The 15,874-nt window shown below is 42.7% G+C and overlaps 1 protein-coding gene and 1 long non-coding RNA gene across 9 annotated transcripts in view; one reads left to right on the plus strand and one right to left on the minus strand.

Moving 5' to 3' along the window:
* The window catches only part of LOC147832648 (uncharacterized), an 86,553-nt gene extending 71,146 nt beyond the window's left edge, over nt 1-15,407 (plus strand). For 3 of the 8 annotated variants that reach the window (XR_015945430.1, XR_015945427.1, XR_015945432.1), the window contains 2 exons: nt 12,945-13,063; nt 13,669-14,354. This is a non-coding gene — a long non-coding RNA (uncharacterized LOC147832648). Of the gene's footprint in view, nt 1-4,398; nt 4,521-12,944; nt 13,064-13,668 lie in introns of those variants that run through there. The other 5 variants (XR_015945433.1, XR_015945434.1, XR_015945431.1 and 2 more) reach the window with 5 other exon arrangements.
* Nucleotides 1-15,874, minus strand: part of trioa (trio Rho guanine nucleotide exchange factor a) — a 573,337-nt gene that overhangs the window by 519,479 nt on the left and 37,984 nt on the right. The window lies entirely within an intron of this gene.

A 15,874-nucleotide genomic window follows, 5' to 3' on the forward strand; every position in this document is an offset into this window, starting at 1 on the left:
GGTCAATGGCAGCAAATCGTTTTCTTTTAATTGACAAGTTATCTTGTCAGTGGCAAGAAAAGAGTAAAAGGGGCTAATAATATTGAACAGTTTTAAACAGTTATAACAGAATAATATAATAGTACTGCTAAAAAATGTCCTTGCTCTGGCACTTGGGAAATGTTTGAAAAATAATTTCAGTTTCAAAGGAGGGCTTATATTTTAGTTTTTGGCTATATTGGAGGTGGATTGTGTTTTCACTGGTGATGCCTTGGACTTTGTTTCCCAAGCCTTTCATAGAAGTGAATTATGGAAAATGCAGAGGAAATAAAAGGGCATAAATTAAGCTCAGTCATTTTAAAGTCAATTCATCTTCTTCACACATTCCTCTGAAGAGAATCTGATCTCCGATGAGATCACTGATAACAGCTTGTATCTGTTCACTTCCGTACTATCTTATGGTTTTAGTGCTGGAGGCAATTATAGTTCATGAATGACTCTTTATTAACCAGGATTGGGACTTTTCTGGGAGATGTTGACATCCTCTGATTTGACTCATCTATTGGACCATAGGGCATTTAGATGCCTTTGAATAAGACAAAGATGCAAGTGTTGATAATATAGTTATGATGGAGATCAGAGGAAGGAATCCACATCTGAAGTGCTTTGCCACTATAAGCTGATCAGTTACAGCAGTCGAACTGCTAGTTTACCACATTAAGAGTTACTATTAATAAGTATCTTTGTGGTTTAAAGCTACTCAAAGTGGAATTGTTTTTAATTATCAGTTCAGTGATAAATTTAATAATTCATTTAGAGCCTTCTTATTGAATAAAGATACATTTTATACAGTGAAATGTGTTTTTATATATATTTAATAAATGTGAAAAATAAATTATATTCTATTACATCTTTGCTTATTAGTACTGTATTTGAGTTACTTAATTATAATTTATTTTACTCTAACTTGTATTTATTTATTTTAAACTACTTTACTGTGTTTTTATTCAAATTAATTTTTTTATTTTAATATCATTCATTCATTCATTTTCTTTTCGGCTTGGTCCCTTTATTAATCTGGGGTCGCCACAAAGGACTGAACCACCAACTTATCGATCGTATGTTTTATGCCGTGGATGCCCTTGCAGCAACAACCCATCAATAATCAAACCCTTATAAACATGGAAACATCCATATACACTCATTCACACTCACTACGGACAATTTAGTTTACCCAATTAACCATGTTATACCATATATACTGTACATGTTACCCTACACATGTCTTTGGACTCATGGGGGAAACTGGAGCACCAGGAGGAAACCCACATGAACACGGGCAGAACATGCAAACTCCTTTATACAGAAATGCCAACTGACCCAGGCGAGGCTAGAACCAGCGACTTTCTTGCTGTAAGGCAATCTTGCTACCCACTGCGTCACCATGACGCCTCATTTAAATTTATTCTCATTTATTTTAAACTTAATTTTATTTATTTATTTAAAGCTACTTTACCTTTTTTTAACCAAATCAAGTTATTAATTTAATCAGTTTATTTATTTTAAAGTACTTTAAAAATATAATACATATTTATTTTAATTTATTTAATTTAATAAAATACAAATTGATTAATACAAATAAAAACAAATTGGATAATTTATGATTGAATTATTATTATTATTATTATTATTATTATTATCATTATTATTTTAGAATATTGTAATCCAATCATTATTTTTATGTAAAAATGTGTTTATCTATTTTTATCATGTTGAAGCATGCCCTTTCAGCTGCAACCCAGTACTAGAAAACATCCATACATTCTCACATTCACTCATACACTGCAGCCAATTTAATTTATTCAGTTTTCATATAGCACATGTGTTTGGGCTGTAAGGGAAATCGGAGCACCCGGAGGAAACCCACGCCAACAGGGAGAACATGCAAACTCCACACAGTAATGCGAACTGACCCAACCGAGGCTTGAACCAGCGACCTTCTTGCTGTGAGGTGACAGTGCTAACCACTGCGCCACTGCAGCCTATGTTAATCGTGTTAGAATTTTTTTATTTTAAATATTAGTTTATTTTATTGATGAAAATGTTTATAAATTTTTCCCCATTTGCTTTAAGAAACGTATGACTTCACCAAACGTTTTCCCTTGTATTTCAATCTTTCTTTTATTTCAACATGTCTGTAATGCTTTATCCTTATTTAACATCCATGCAATGTAATCTATTTTTTCATTTTTGTCAATGAAATTGTTGATTAGTTGTTTTGCATGTACTTTTACATTTCTTTCCTCCAATCTTTCAGATTAAATGCATCTAATACTTCAAAACATTTAAATTTGATCTGCATCCCAGAATAGTACTATATACACTGCAAAAAATTATTTTTTTACTTAGATTTTTTGTCTTGTTTCTAGTCCAAATGTCTAAAAATTCCTAAATCAAGAAGAGTTTTCTAGACAAGCAAAACATATTGTCTTGTTTTGAGAAATAATATGCCAATATTAAGTGATTTTTTCCTTAAAACAAGCAAAATAATCTGCCAATGGGGTAAGCAAAATAATCTTACATCAATAGAAAAAACAAGACTATTTTGCTTACCCCATTGGCAGATTATTTTGCTTGTTTTAAGGAAAAACTCACTTAATTTTGGCATATTATTTCTCAAAACAAGACAATATGTTTTGCTTGTTTAGAAAATGCTTCTTGATATAAGAAATTTTAGATATTTAGACAAAAAATCTAAGCAAGAAAAGCATTTTTTGCAGAGTAGAGACAAATTGTGACACTGATTTGTAATGCTAAACTTCATTACGACAATATCTGAAAGAACTCATTCACTAGATTCAGTCTGCCGTGCCAACATTACAAACAAGAGCGAGTGACCCATTTAGGATCAGCCGTTTCAATAAAATAAATCAGACTTTCAAGCGCAACGCATGACAGCGAACGCATGGAAAGAGTTTGATAAGCATTGAAGTTGTATATAAACAGCGATACTGCATTTGTCTGCGCTGTGCCACTAATTACTGGAAAACGGCTGTTGTTGCCAGAAAAGCGACATGCAAAAATTTGAGCTGCTGAAAAATGATCTTTAATTAACTACACAAACATTTTCCAAAAATCAATCACATTTTCCAGTCTTTTTATTCTTCTTTTAAGTGTTCAAAGCAGTCTTTCATACAGATTAGGTTTGTGCTTTTCTTTAGCATTCCTCAAATGTATCCTCCAAGAACAAAACATAGACCAAGTGTCAGGAATTGTACTATACACCCAGTTTGGCCCAAGCTGTATTCATAACCTCTCTAAACCACTCAGAAACACACCCTCACGAGCCTTTACATGTTATTCTGAGGGTGTGAGGACGGTGATGTATTGAGACATATACATAAATAAACCTTTTGTTAACGCAGCGCTTTTGAAGCTGTTTATGTGTGATCAAACTCCTTCTCTTCATATGCTCATCCACAACTGAAGTAAATCTTTCATTTTGGCTGAAGCACATAAACAGTACCAAGCTGGGGTTGTTTGGCTTGTGACAATAGCAGAATGCTTTTCATATATGATTCCATAAGTAGAGCCATGGTTTGCAAGTGCTATAAATGTATTTCATGTTATTAACATGTTAACCTGGATTACAAAAGGTAAATTTGTGGACATCATTTGAAGCCTGGTACGCTTTTAAAATAAGATAGGACAATATTTGGCTGGGATACAACTATTTGAATGGGTGGCATGGTGGCTCAGTGGTTAGCTCTGTCGCCTTACAGCAAGAAGGTGGCTGGTTCAAGTCCCGGCTGGGCCAGTCGGCAATTCTGTATGAAGTTTGCATGTTCTCCCCGTGTTGGCGTGGGTTTCCTCCAGGTGCTCCTGTTTTCCCCACAGTCCAAACACATGCGCTATAGGTGAACTAAATATACTAAATTGCCCATAGTTCATGAGTGTGAATGTGAGAGTGTATGGGTGTTTCTCAGTGTTGGGTTGCAGCTGGAAGGGCATTCCCTGTGTAAAACATGTGCTGGATAAGTTGGCGGGGTTATTCCGCTGTGGCGACCCCTCATGAATAAAGGAACTTAGCTGAAGAAAAATAAATGAAATCTGGAATCTTTTTTTCAATTAAAATGTACAAAATCACCTTTACAGTTGGCCAAATAAAGCTCTTAGCAATGCATATATCTATAAAAAAGTGTTTTGATATTTTTATAAAGAAACTTTACCTAAATGTCTTCATGAAACATGATCTGTACTTAATAATCTAGTCATTTTTGGCTTAAACGAAAAATGTATGCAATGTATTTTTGACTTTTCCTGCAACTATACCCATGCAACATAAGACTTGTTTTGTGGTCCAGAGTTACATATTTTGACATTAGCAATAAGAGCAATACAGGCTTTTACTGTTACCAGTTTTCCCAGTTTTTCTGCTCGCTGCGTACATCGGCAGACTTGAGGTGCAGAACAGAGTAGAACGATGAGGTTAGAGGGGACCAAAGGGGTTCGAAGCTGGCAAAGAACGTTCCAGAAAACAGGTGAAACAAAAAAAATATATACAAAAATGAAAATAATCAAGTAAGAAATAGGGTGGGGGGGGGTAGTTGATCAGTCAGTCGTGGCCTCTGGTGGATTTACATGAGAAGAGCAGGTACGAATGGTAGAGATCTGAAAAAGCATACACAGCGGCCTCTAGTGGATTTGCGATAAACAAAAAACTGCAAAAAATGACCTTCTGTTACATATTTTGTACTCTTCAGAAATGTGTGTAGGGGTACGTATCAATAATGATCCTGGGTTGCAAAAATTACAGTTGACCCTGAACATGATTGAATATCAGAAACAGGATATACAGTTCAAGTCAGAATTATTAGTCAACCTGAATTATTAGCCTCCTGTTTATTTTCTTTCCTAATTTCTGTTTATGGAGAAAAGTTTTTTTAAACACATTTCTAAACAATAACTCATCTCTAATCACTGATTTATTTTATCTTTGCCATGATGACAGTAAATAATTTTTGACTAGATATTTTTTAAGACATTTCTATACAGCTTAAAGGGACATTTAAAGGCTTAACCTGGTTAATTAGGTTAACTAGGCAGGTTAGGGGAATTAGGCAAGTTATTGTATAATGATGGTTCCCCTTCGGGGGGAACTTCAGCACTATAAGTGGATTTGATTGTAAAATCCACGCATTGGGAGGTTCGGTTCAGAAGCTACTCGTCTGAAAGAGTATTGAACGGGCCAATTAAGAATGAATTGGCAGCGCAAGCCTGCGCAGGTGAGCGGCATAAGCAATCAACTGAGTATATAAGCTCACCTGGCGCCAGCAGACGCTATCCTTTTCGCTTCAGAGACTTTCTGATCGAGTCGATGAGGGTTCCTCCTGCTGTGACCAGCGATTCTGAGCGAACGAGAGCATTCTCCCGGTCCAGAGTGTGTACACGCAGTGGCAGACGGTCGAGCTGGGGTTCTCCCTTGCCTGGCGTTCTTTGGGTCCGGTCCTCCAGAGCGGTGCGTATAAAATTGCAAACTTCACAGAAAGAGCAACACAGTCGTGCAGCACGTCCTTATCAGGACGGCGCTCCGACTGTGCGTTTCTGGATGCGGTGGTTTCCTGTCCTCGGATGATGGGCGCGGGCACTGCGTTACATGTCTGGGGGTCCAGCATGTTAATGCGCTGCTCGCGGGCAGTTCATGTCGTCATTGCGATGCCATGACTGTTGCGCAAGATCGCGGTTAGCCTTTGCAAAGGGCGAACCACCCCAGTTGTCCCCTGCTCTGCAGCGGGCACTCGGGCAGATCTGAGGGTTTCAGCGAGAGATAATCCGTCGCCCACGGGCCCGCGGACCTCCCGCTCCTCTAAGCGCTCCATCCAAGCTTCGGGCGGGGGAAGCGATCCGTCTAACAGATGGTGGCCCTTACGCCCGATGACACCGGAGACCAGATGTCCACCGCGGCATCGGAGGGTGGGCTTTCATTGTCCGATGATGATCCAGACCCGCTCGCCCCCTTCGGGCTGGTGAGCGCTGTCACTACGGATCCTGAAACGGACATGTTAGCCGTGCTTTCCCGGGCTGCTTCGGCCGTGGGTTGGAGATGGTTTATCCCCCAGCTCCGCGGCCGGACCGACTAGAGGGGCGTTCCCTTCTTCCCGGAGGTGCACAGTAGGCTCACGCGGTCTTGTAAAGCACTTTTTTCTGCTCGTGCTGCGTGTTCCTCCACCCTAACCACTCTTGACGGTGAAACAGCCAGGGGGTATGTGGCGATTCCTCAGGTTGAGTGCGCGATGGCGGTAAATCCGCGCGGCGCCTCTTCTTGGCGGGGTCCGCCTCGTCTCCCATGCAAAGCCTGTAAGTTATCTACCTCCCTCGGAGCTAGAGCTTACATAGCTGCGGGCCAGGCTGCTTCCGCCTTGCATGCGATAGCCACCTACCATCGCTACCAAGCGCAGGCGCTGGCCGAGCTGCACGAGGGTGGGTCCAACCCAGGCTTACGAGCTTCGCACCGCCGCCGACTTAGCTCTTCGGACTACTGAGTCCGCTGCGTGTGCGTTGGGGAGGACGATGTCCACATTAGTGGTCCAGGAGCGCCACCCCTGGCTGATATGCGCAAAGTCGACAAAGTCCGCTTTCTTGACTTCCCCATATCCCCAGCCAGGTTCGGCGACACTGTCTGTGAATTCACCCAGGAATTCAAGGCGGTGAGAGAGCAGTTGGTGGGTGATGTCTTATCGGCGGTCCGTAGCCCGCTCCGCCCGCCGTGCCATTCATACCTGCTCCTCGCCGAAGGCGCCCGCCTACGAGAGCTGCTCCGCCCCCACACACGCCTCCGGCGAAGCGAGCGCGTCGGGCACCTCGGAAGCAGGCAGCCCCCCTGCCCAGAACGCCGCTAAGTCCGGCAACGGACCGCGAAGCGCCCCTGGGACAGGCCATCTGGAGAAGAGGGAACTTGCTCTTTCCCCGCTGGAGGGCGGGGCCCCATTTCCAACGGCACTTTTTAAATGCCATGAAAACATTATGAAAGGGCACTTTTCACTTCCCCAGATGTGACAGCCCGAAATCTGCCAGTCTGGGACGCTATGCTTTCTAGCTTGCAGATTCGGTGCATTTCGCCAGTGGCTCACGAGCGCTGGGAGGACGGTCTCCTTTCTCCCACCCCTCGAGCCTCCCCTCCGGAGCTCGGGTTTGGAGTGAGCAAATATCTCACCTCCAGCTTTTCCGTGGGACCCGCGAGCTTCCCGGATCAGCACACCCACTCCGCGCTGCCCCACTGCTGGTACGTCAGCGATTGTAGCGATGAGTCCATTAGCGAGAGCTCTGCCTGCCTGGTTAGCGCGGGCCAGCTCTTCGCGGTGGCTCATACGCACAATCAGACTCGGCTATGCGATTCAGTTCGCGAAACGGCCCCCCAAGTCACGGGTGTGTATTCACCAGGGTCAGCCCCCTGTCCGCCCCTGTCTTGCGAGAGGAGATTGCTGTCCTCCTGGCGAAGGATGCAATCGAGCCGCTCCCTCCAGCCGAGATGGAGAGCGGGTTTTACAGCCCACGCTTCATCGTGCCCAAAAAGAGCGGTGGGTCATGGCCAATCCTAGATCTGCGCGTTTTGAACCGCTGCCTGCACAAGCGGCCGTTCAGAATGCTCACGCAGAAGCGCATCCTCCGGTGCGTTCGTCCTCTGGGTTGGTCTGCAGCATTAGACCTGATGGACGCGTATTTCCATGTCTCCACTCTTCCTCGCCACCGACAGTTTCTGCGGTTTGCGTTTGAAGGTCGAGCTTGGCAATACAAAGCCCTCCCCTTCGGGCTCTCTCTGTCTCCGCGGGTCCTCACCAAGCCCGTGGAGGGTGCCTCAGCGCCCCTTCGGCTCGCGGGCATCTGCATACTCAATTTCTTTACGACTGGCTGATTTTTGCCCTCTCTCGGAGCAGTTGATTATGCACAGAGACAAAGTGCTCTGGCACTTCCACCTGTGGGGGTTTCAGGTCAACCGAGAAAAGAGCAAACTCGCCCCCGTGCAGAGGATCTCTTCTCTCGGGCTGGAGCTGGACTCGGTCACCATGGCAGCGCGCCTCTCCGGAGAGCGCGCTCAGCTGATGCTGTACTGTCTGAGAGAGCTCGACAGTAAAATAGTGGTCCCACTGAAACTATTTCAGAGGCTCCTGGGGCATATGGCATCCGCAGCCGCTTCATGCCGCTCGGATTATTCTATATGAGACCACTTCAGCACTGGCTTCACGATCGAGTCCCCAGACGCGCATGGCACGCGCGCGCACACCGAGTCTCTGTTACTGCGCTGTGTCGCCGCGCCCTCAGCCCTTGGAGCGACCCCTCGTTCCTACAGGCCTGGGTGTCTCTAGAACAGGCGTCCAGTCTTGTTGTCGTTTCAGCAGACACTTCCAACACGGGCTGGGGGGCTGTGCGTTGCGGGCATGCGGCTGCGGACCTGTGGAAAGGTACCCAGTTGCATTGGCATATCGCCTGGAGCTGTTGGCAGTGTTCCTCGCTCTCCACCGTTTTTTTCCGGTGCTGGAGCGGCAACACGTGCTGGTCAGGACGGACAGTACGGCGGCGGTGGCGTATATCAGCCGTATAGGGGGTATGCGCTCTCGCCGCATGTCTCAGCTCGCCCGCCGTCTGCTCCTCTGGAGTCATCCGCGGCTGAAATCGCTGCACGCCATTCATATTCAGGCAAGCTCAACCGTGCAGCCGATGCGCTCTCACGGCAGCCTTGCGTCCTGGAGGATGGAGACTCCACCCCGAGTCTGTTCAGCTGATATGGGCGCGATTCGGGGAAGCCCAGATCGATCTGTTGCTTCCCCCGAGATCGCTCATTGCCAGTTGTTTTTTTCCTGACCGAGTGCTCTCGGCACGGATGCACTGGCTTACAGCTGGCCTCGGGGCACGCGCAAATACGCGTTTCCCCCAGTGAGCCTGCTCGCGCAGTTACTGTGCAAGGTCAGGGAGGACGAGGAACAGGTTGCTGGTTGCGCCCCTCTGGCTCAACCGGACCTGGATGTCAGAGCTCTCCCTCGCGATAGCCCTCCCCTGGCAGTCCCTTCGAGAGAGCACCTACTCTCTCAGGGACAGGGCACCACCTGGCACCCTCGCCGATCTTTGAAGAGATTTTTAGACGCGAGGAAGACTTAGGTAACCTCCGATTGCGGTGGCTAATACCGTCACTCGGGCTAGAGCCCCCTCCCCGAGCCCGCCTATGCCCTGACGTGGAGTCTATTCACTGAATGGTGTGTCTCTCGCTGAGAAGACCCCCGTAATTTGCCAGATCAGCGTTGTGCTTTCTTTACGCCGAGAGAAGTTGGAGAGCAGGCTGTCGCCCTCCACACTCAAGGTTACGTGGCTGCCATCTCCGCTCTTATAACGCGGTGGCTGGCAGCACCGTGGGAACGCATAACCTCATCATCCGGTTCCTCAGGGGCGTTAAGCGAATTAATCCACCCCGCCCCCTCTCATGCCCTCTTAGGATCTCGCCCTCGCTATCAGATCCCTTCGATCCTCGACTCAGTATTTTTCTGTCCCTGAAGACAGCTCTGCTGGTCGCGTTGATATCGATTAGAGGGTCGGGGACCCGGAGGCATTTTTCGGTCAGTGACTCGTGCCTGTAATTGGGCTGGCTTCTCTCACGTCCTGAGACCCCGCCCGCGATATGTGCCCAAGGTTCCTACCACTCCGTTTTAATACGAGGTAGTGAGCCTGCAAGCGCTGCCCTCGGAGGAGGCAGACCCAGCCCTTCTTATTGTCCAGTTCGCGTTTTGCGTATTATCCGGACCGCACTCAGAGTTTAGATCATCTGAGCAGCTCTTCGTCTGTTATAGCGGTCGGCAGCAGGGAAGTGCCGTACCGAAATAATTTCCCACTAGATTGTGGATGCCTTTCTTTCACTATCAGAGCCGAGATGAGCCGCGTCCCCCGAGAGCGCGTGCGCACTCCACTCGGAGCTTCGCATCCTCTCGAGCGCGCGCACGCGGCGCCCCTCTAACAGACATCTGTAGAGCTGCGGGCTGGGTAACACCCAACACATTTGCAAGGTTTTACAATCTGCGAGTGGAGCCGGTTTCCTCAAGGGTATTAGGTAACCCTTGGTGATTGAGGAAACAATTCGGTAGGGTGTTGAAACACGCTTGCTGCGCCATTTTCCCTAACACGGAGATACGTGCGCCTTTTTATCTATCAGTAAAGTTCCCCGTCAGGTGAGCCCTGCAGATTCCTCCGTGGCCCCCAGCACTGACTCAGCGGAGGAGTCACTTGCTGGCCCACTACGTTGTAGGTCTGCCCGCTGGTCAGCCCGCGTTTTGGGTAAAGGTGCCTGCTATGAGTGATCCCCACTAGGCGATCCCATATGCTTATTCCGCCACGGTTAAGTCCCCCCCCTGGGCGGACCCGTGTCTTCCCTCCCCGCTAACCACTCTTTTGCTATGCTTACTCCCCCTTTTTAGGGCTAGTCCATATGTAATTCTGCCATCTATCCCCCCTTGGGTAACGGATGGCCTCCGCAGCGTCCTCCCTATCGGGATTGCACGCTTCCCAACGTACTGTCGTATTTTCCTAGAATTATCTAGATGCTCACGACTTCCCAAAAAATATATATAAATCCGTAAAACTTCTGTTGAAGTAAGATAAATTAGGGCCAGGGACACGTTGGAGGACCGCGCCCCCCATGATGTGGGTGTGTCACGCTTGCTTGACTATCTCCTCATCGGGGGTGTTGGTAAGGTGCAGTCATTATGGCGCTTTCAATGGGCTCCCAATGCGTGGATTTTACAATCAAATCCACTTATAGTGCTGAAGTTCCCCCCGAAGGGGAACGTTCGAGGTTACTAAAGTAACCCTTCGTTCCCCGAGGAGGGGAACGGAAGCACTATACTCCGTCGCCATAACGACTGTCCCTTAGCTGTTGAAAGTCTCTTCAGCTTAAAAAGGATAGCGTCTGCTGGCGCCAGGTGAGCTTATATACTCAGTTGATTGCTTATGCCGCTCACCTGCGCAGGCTTGCGCTGCCAATTCATTCTTAATTGGCCCGTTCAATACTCTTTCAGATGAGTAGCTTCTGAACCGAACCTCCCAATGCGTGGATTTTACAATCAAATCCACTTATAGTGCTGAAGTTCCCCTCCTCGGGGAACGAAGGGTTACTTTAGTAACCTCGAACGTTTGTTCTTTATCACAAAAAAATTATTTCGCCTAAAGGGGCTTATAATTTTAACCTTAAAATGTGTTGTTTTTTATTATTATTATTAAAAACTGCCTTTATTCTAGTTTAAATAAAACAACTGTATGCGTGTTAAAGGCTAAGTTGTGTAACGTTTTCACAACCCTCTATAATGTCATTATTATGATGATTATTATATGATGCTTCATTATTAGTGTATTTTTTGGTCAAATTGAGTGGTATTTTCTCTCTTCAGGTGATATCAGATTTCACAGCATCTGAAATACACAAATTAGTTAATGTAAAAAATGCAGTGTTCTACACAATTGTGTCTCAACACATATCAGTTAATTTAATTGTTTTATAAATATATGTAGTTATATATATATATATATATATATATATATATATATATATATATATATATATATATATATATATAAACATAAAACAAATAAGTTGTCCCAAAAATCTCAGATTTGTGTTGCTTCACCTTATTTTTAAAAAGTAGTTTGAACAATAAGCAAAACTTTTTTCGAGGGTACTATGTGTCTCTTCCATTTATTTTAAAGTAAAAAATGTTTTAAATGTTAACATTTTTGTTACGTATCAGGGCTTCCCACAGATAGACTTTACTTGGGCGGGCTACCCAGGTATATTAACAGCCGCCCAAGTATATTTAGTGACACTTTTTTTTTACTATTATTAACATCCTTTTACACTTTTGCGCCCAATCAGCAATCAATTATGTAGTGGAAAATCTTCTCTCGTTTGCCCATTTAGTTCTGTGCCCACGAGACCTATTAACGATCGTGTAAACAGTTTTACATGCTCTTCAGACGCACAGACTGTAAGTCATTTTTGGGACTTAAAAAATTCGTCTGGCCCAGCTTTTTAAATCTCCTAAAATGCCCGGAATTCAACTTTTGTTTTTGCTTTCTAAAGCTTGCATATTATTTTATTAAAGACTACTTTCCGCCTGTTTTCACAGCTGACAGCGCACGCACAGCTGCGATTAAAAAGTAATTAATAGATTAATTGATCTAAACGACTCAGAAAAACACCACTATATATTCGGAGAGGACGAAATGACATCTAAACTGGCTGCAAAATATATGTACACCATTAGTAATGGTTAATCAATGCATTTGCCTTATTTTTAAAAAACTCTACCTGTTTTATTCTTGCAATTATGATCATTTTTAGAGAAATTTACTGTTTTTATTCCTTTTTCTGTAATTTATTTCTCATTTGCTGTATATTTTATTAATTTGATGATGTTAATATATTACTTAGGCTATTTTATATACATATCTTAAAAGCTTTTGCATTTAAGTTTGCTTTGAACTTGAATGAGAGAGAGAAGCCTGTCAGTGGGTGCACCAACAGAATCTCACAGCAATTTGTAACTTTTTGATTTAGTGGCTAATTCGTACGAATTCGTACGATCTAATGTGTACAATTTAGTATGATTTGCTCATCCCCCAATGACGGTTGGGTTAGGGGTGGGGTTGGGTGCCATGCCTCCTTTTTAAAATCGTACAATTTCGTACAACTGAACTCGTACAAATTCGTACGAATTAGCCACTAAACTGGCAAAACGTAAAATGCTTACGTTTTCTCGTGAGATCAGCCTGGGTGCACATGGCTCCTGAATAGCATACAAGTATTACTTTTTTATTTCAGTCTTTTTTTAAGTCTTTTTATTTTTACTTTAACCCATTGAAAAGTAACAGTGTCACAATAAATACAATTTTTACAATGAAATTATGTTTTGTTTGTCGCATATAGGTAGCTGTGATGTGGGTAAACGGTGCGTTTCAATCCGGCTACCACCGCAAGTATATTTCAAACCTGTGGGAAGCACTGCATATGATGACCATATGTGACAAAAATGGACAGAAAGTAATACAGGTAACGTTTTGTTTTTTAACTGTAGTATTTTTTTATATGTTTGTTTTTTGTTTTCTTATGCATAAACACAAGTACTAATCAGCAATAAAACATCTCTGTTACTTACTCAGTAAAGTAGATGATGCTTCCTCAATTAAAAAAGCTGATGTTCTGTTAAACTAAAAACCAAAAGAGAAGAAACATGATTGCTATGAAACAAGTTACAAAAAATAATAATAAATGTAATATACCTGTTGAGAAAAAGTTGACCAAAGAAAAGCTCCAGAAAAGCTTACAAATCTGTAAAACAAAAAGGTGGTAAATATCCAAACTCACATGAAGAATCATTTGAACATAACAATGATTCTTCAGGTCAATACGGCTCTAAATGAACTGTGCTAAACCTTTTTTAGAGTGTTCAATGATGTATTAACAGCTCTCAGAAATATTACCGACTGGCCCGCTTTCATGCCTGAAAATAACTTAATAATGTCATCATGTTTACCAGTACCATCCAATCCCTTAGTCATTACTCAAGCTTTTATTGCCTCTTACGAAATCTAAGATAGTCAACTAGTAGTTTCAAATAAGTGCCCTTTTTATCACTTATCCCATTCCCGTTTCAGATTTACACAGCGTTTTACTCAAGAAGACAGTGTTTTCCCAGGATTTGTTGTCTGCATCTTGAACCACTGTGTGACTGAAATCCCCCAGGTCCACTCTTGACCCCGCTCGTGTGGGTTTGCGGCTTCACCTGGATCCAATTAAACCTCTCTCACATCCCGCTTGTTATTGCTAATCAACTCCAGAACTTCATATTATTGTGTTTTCTTAGCTTTGTTTTAGCATTGCTGTTCATTTCACTTGATTATATGAGCAACGCAGAAGCATTGATACTGATCTTAAGAATACTGCAATGTTTGCGAAGTGTTATCTGCTTGCTTAAAGGGTAGTTTGAGATGATTTATTTGAGTCTGTCTACACTAATCCAGATACATTTGTAAAATGTGTTTCTGTCTGAAATGCTCACCGTTAATACTAGCATTTTTCAAACTTTGCTCATGCACGTTGAGGCATCTGAAAATACTTACGTCTCTGTAATACGCAAGACATTTTGACCTTCGGCATTTCTATCAGGTTTTGTTTTTTTTTACTTTCCGTCTTTTTGAAATGTTGCATCTTCTTTTTACAAACAGAAAAGATGATATGTTTAAAATATATATTTAGGGCTACTCATTTAGCATGTTAATTCATTGTTTATTCACAGTGAAAGTCAAAGCTCTAAAAAAGTGCATTCATGCATCATATAAGTTACCTTTAACCTTTTTCGTTTTGTTATGGATGTTGTTATTGTTTTTTACCAAGAAAACTATTAATATTTTATAACTTAATGACAATTATGACTCTCTTCCAGCAATTGCCCTGTTCACATTTATGAGAGAGTTGTATGAATTACAATAATGATGGAGGGATGTGCTTTTTGACCTTGAAAGATTCTAAATATCTATAATAGGATAAGATATATACGTCATCTGAAATTTGAATAACTAAGCTGCCCATTTATGTATTATTTGTTAGGACCGAACAATAGTTGGTCGAAATACAATCTGGAATCTGGAATCTGAAGGTGAAAAAAAACTGAATATTGAGAACATCTTATTTAAAGTTGTTCAAGTGAAGCTTTTAGTAATGTACATTACTAATAAATTATTGTTTAATATATATTTATATATAAGGAAGGAACTTTACAAAATGTCTTCATAGAAGATAATCTTTACTATCCTAGTGATTTTTGACATAAAAGACTATATTGTTGGCTATTCCCAATAATACCCATGCAGCATAAGGGGCCGATCACACCGATTGCGCTTTTTCATTGTGAAACAGCTCAATCTTAGTTTCATCAGACCACAGGACATGTCTCCAAAAATTATTCTTTTTCCCAGTGTAATTTAGTAAACTGTAATCTGGCTTTTTTGTTGATTCTGGCTTGTTGAATTTTCCATGTTGTCACAAAAGGAAGCAGTGTGTTTGAGGTTTTCCATCCGTGTGACACTACCGACATCTAGTGGCTGTTTCCTAAATAGCAACAGAGTGTGGCCTCTTGGTGATTCTATGCTCTTTGGCATGACTAACATACTTAACCACGCCCCTCCCTCTGTCTGTTTTGACAACAAACAGAAATGGTGAGGAGGAGGAGTCTGTTAGGTTGCAACAGCTATTCTAAAACCCTTTGCCAGATCTTTCTTAATGAAATGCCTACCTTACTACATCTAATCAGCTCGCAGTAGAAAAAGCAAGCGACGCCCACTGTTTTTAATTCACTGTTTAAAATTCTGTTTTTCTAGGAATTACATCTTGATATAAAGAAAAAAAATGGTTGCAGCCTCCGCTTCATGCAGGCTTTAATAATATTGTGATATTCGCGATTTTGTGAAGTCATATAGCTCTGGATAACTCAAAACAGCGACCAGTAGTCATTCCTTCATTCTAAAGATTCTTTAAAAGTCACTAAAGTCGTCTTGACAAGACAAACACTGCTGTCACCTCAGCAGAAACCCTACCTCTGCTTTCATTTGATTGAACAATGAAAAAAGAAGCGACTGACTTGGAAAACTTTTTCCGCTCAGAGAAGATTATATAATTTAACCCAATGCATGGGTTATTTTGATTAAATGCTATTTTTTCCATTCTGGTATTACTATTGTTACTATTACTAGTACTACTATTAATTTTATAATTATTACTGTGTAAATAAATACCATATAGTATTCAAAAATATTAAAAATGCTTTATTTCCATTACATTTTAGTTCCAGACACTTTTGTTAAA

This window comes from Danio rerio, chromosome 19 (genome assembly GCF_052040795.2).
Source record: "Danio rerio strain M-AB ecotype USA chromosome 19, GRCz13ab, whole genome shotgun sequence".
Classification (NCBI taxonomy): Eukaryota; Metazoa; Chordata; class Actinopteri; order Cypriniformes; family Danionidae; genus Danio; species Danio rerio.